Consider the following 4220-nt stretch of genomic DNA (forward strand, 5'->3'; position numbering starts at 1 on the left):
GAGTCTAGCACGGATGTGTACGGGGTGTAGATGGAAAACTGATAGCGATTGTATGGGGTGTAGTAGGTAAACGAATGTCATTTTCTGCAAAATAAATTCAGAACCAGAGCATATACACGTGCGCTGATGAAGAAAACGATTTATGTCGGGATCAGGGATTGTGAAGTGAATGATTTTAATTTTATTAAGGACAAAAATGTTTAATTAAATTGTCAACGTGTTACGCAACATGTATATTAATTGCAGTAAACAGTTTCCGTCCTGCTATACCAATTTTTATGCGTGACTATTAGTTAATAGGGTAAATGTAAAACTCAAAAGACCACAATTTCATTCCATATTTTGTAGAACATTATGAACAGAAAATTCTATAAATTGTCTTAAACAATTTCAAACCATGTTCGTGTTATGCATTGTGAACTAAACTTGATCTAAACATGTTATATTTGTTTATTATGTCACCGGTCTTAAGGCTTCATTGAAAAACAAACATTTGTTAATGAGCTTTGGTAAAATATCCGCTTTGATTAGTTAGGTTAATCATTAGATTTATCTTTGTGGAAATACTACATTACTGGCTATAAAGTCCTTCATATTTTTTGCAGTCAAACTCGGGTGACCTCACTTGTGATTTCGATATTCAGTTAAATAAATACAATGCTGCCGCTTATATGCTGCTGTTTTTTCTGAAAATTATTATGATGACTCTTCAATGATGATGATAACGATGATGATAATGATGGTATTTTATGTTTTCATTTCAAGATTGCCATACCAATGTACAGAGTGTGCAGAGAGATATGAAACATTTAAAGAGTCTATTCGGCATCTTCTAAGCCGACTAATAGCTTATATAAGGCGGCTAAAACTGTTTTATAGAAGACAGTGCTAATGCCGTTTTGTAGAAAATGACACTCCTGCATAATCTTTTGATAAATTTTCGACCTCCTACCTTATGTGTAGGTTAGTTATACATGTATATATATAAATATATCCCCATTCTGACCATCTCCATTCAGCGAGTTGGTTAGAAGACTCCTCAACATGTCTTATAAATACTGACAGACACTATTCAGCTGATGGTTGTGATGGTATGACAATAAAAATTAAACGCAGCTATACTGTTAGGCTCAAAAACACTAAAAACTTAAATTATTTACCAAATACCTCTGTATCGTCCTCTAACCTATCCATGTTTAGTCTGATATGAGATTATTTCCAATTAAAAATAATAAAAAAGACTATACTTTATAAATATGTGACTGCTAGACACCGTACACATCTACTAAACCCTGTACATTAAACTACTACACCCCGTTTACTTAAATTTGTTTTCTTTGCTAGACTCTGTACACAAGGCAAGGCAGATTTTTGCGAATTTTGTTAAAAGCAGCTCGAGTTGAAGGGTGTAAACTCAAATATAAGTAGAGGGATGATTATAATTTGTGTAAAACGGCGAATTTTGATACAGCAAATGCGTTTTGGGCATGATTTAGTGGTAAATATCAACATTGTTCGCACATGTCAACAAAAACGCTACACTTTTTCGCCAAGTTAACAAAAAGTAGTCAATGTGCAGACAAAAGCAAATATTGCTCTAAAACCAGAATCATTAAGCTTCACAAAATTGTTTAGTTTGGACAAATCGATGAAGTTATGATGAAGAAATAAGTTAAAACATTACCTTGGGTGTACTCGTTGTCCAGCTTTCTACTTTCGTTTTCGGTGTTTTTAGGTGCTATATCCGGTGGACGCTGTACAACAGTGATAATACATGTATTTAATATTATCCCAGCAGTCTTGTCAGTATGAAAAAAGAAAAGAAAAAGAAAACAATTTGATTCGGAACTTTGAAACAAAGCGCAAATAATTGCAAAAATGTGAATCGTTGGTTAAGTTTGCCAGACATCATACATATTTTTTGAGTGGATTTGTAAATTATTCAATAGGTTGTTTTCCTCATGACAAAAAACAACAACAAAACAAACAAAAACAAACAAACAAACAAACAAATAAATAAACATTAACATAATCAAATCATTTGGTTAAATATGTTAGCAGATTACTCATTGTTACTCATGACTCAAGATAATTAAGTGTCTATTACGGCATGGAATATACTAGTTCTTACGATTGTATGACATATTAAGTGTTTGTGACATTAAATTCTACCACTAGAATACCATTGCAATATTCGTTAAAAACAAAGTCACAAATAATGATCGTTTTTTAAATATCATTTTCAAAAAGTTCACAGCCTTTTGTCTTATAGTATTAACAACTTTTCTGGTACTAAATTAAAACCGAAACATGCACTGGATTTCAGTGTCTGAACAAAATTTTATTCACTATTTTTATATTCTATAACTTATCATCAGAAAGGTTTATGCAGCTTTTTTTCCAAAGTAACGGGCGACATTAATGATTGCAGCAGAAAACGGTTTTTCATATTACAGGGATACGCTCCTGCTTAGAATAATTGAATGACATCATAAAAACAGTCACAGAAATGTTCAGACGTGCAGAGGTATTACTGCTTTTTCATTCGAACTGAATAAACAGTTTTATAGATTATTCCTTACTTGTCCACCAGCTTTGTTCTGAAACTATCGGTTGTTCAAATCTTAATTAAGGCTAGTCGTTTGATATATAATAAACAAATTTGTTTGTTGTCAGATCATTTGTCACCAACGAAAGTCATAAGATAACAATTTTGGTTGTTTGTCAAATTATGACGAAAGTCATCAGAGACAAACGTGTCAATGTTTACCAACAAGTTTGTAGTATTGTCAATAAACACCTTTAGATTTTCAGACAAAGATAATGGAATAAGAAGTGAAATCATATTCATTTTAATATTAAGAAGAAAAAAACGGACATTAAACATACTACTTTGCTGTCCACACGGATATTTGACAAAGCTTAGCCATATATTCAAAATATGTCATTTCCTACTAGATATCAAATTGAACTTAAGCCTGTGCTTGGGTGCGTGTACACTAGCTTACAACCGTCTATGAATTGACTGAATCAAAACGAGCCTTCAACAATTTTTAACTTTGCCGTTTTAGCGTTCTCAAGAGATTTCTGTTTTGTCTACAATTTTGACCCGACAGACAGGATTTTTAGAAAACGTTTATCATGACGAAAGAAAAAATGTTTAAAATTCCCAAACTGGTACCGTGGACAAGACAAGGTAATTCCAACCTATAGCTATAGAAATTTTATAATAGTGTCTGTGAAGTCAATTTGTTCATACGCTGTTTTAGACATCTCGGCACAGTTTAAATTCATTCCATTTCAGTCTTATAAATTTTATAAATAAAGATTTACTCCATAGAAAATCTAATTCAACTTCTAGTCAATAAGTGAATATATATATAGATGTCTGTAAATGTACTATTAAAATATCATCTACGCAGACGCAAAATAATGTCTTCCATGTTAGATAAACGTTCATTTTGGAATATATTATCTCTGAATTATTTGTTAATTAGTATATTAAATAACAAAAAGGACGTTTATTAGGAATACACCTTAATTTTGTTTTTGCATTGATGCATATTATAGGTTGTGGTGGAATCAATATGCGCATTTATATAATCATGGAGAACCAAGCGTGCGTCTTAAATACTGCGTATCTGAGCGTTACCCAAGCTCCCATTTTATTCATGGGGCATTTTAGCTATCACCATACTTATGCATACTTATGCAAACTTAAATAAAATAATAATAATAATAATAATAACAATAATAAAATAAAAAAATAATAACACTACTACTACTACTACTACTACTACTAATATCACTTGAAACTTTAATAACATTAATAACGAAAGCCATTTTTGCTTAATCATTTCACCCTCTTTATGACCTTTTCTCAAAAACCGTTGAAGTTATCACTTGAAATTAAAATATCTGTTGACCACCAAAAATGCAGGAAGGTCTACCGAGTATGTTTGCAAAATTATGCCATTTTTTTTCTTTTGCTTTTTAACTGTGGTGAAAAGCACTGCGAAAAGTGGAGAGCGCTGATCGTAAACAAGTCTTGTGATATTTGCATTTGGCATTGTGCAAATGTTTCGTTTTCACAATCAAGTACGTTTAGAAATACATATGTCGAATATCAAATCAAAATAGATCGCCCTAAAACGACAATATGAAAGTATCGTTATCTTATCCCTCCTTATCTACCAATTAATTAATAGTTAAAAACTATA

Source organism: Ruditapes philippinarum, unplaced genomic scaffold, assembly GCF_026571515.1.
Source record: "Ruditapes philippinarum isolate M1 unplaced genomic scaffold, ASM2657151v2 ctg4470_1_1_1_1, whole genome shotgun sequence".
NCBI lineage: Eukaryota > Metazoa > Mollusca > Bivalvia > Venerida > Veneridae > Ruditapes > Ruditapes philippinarum.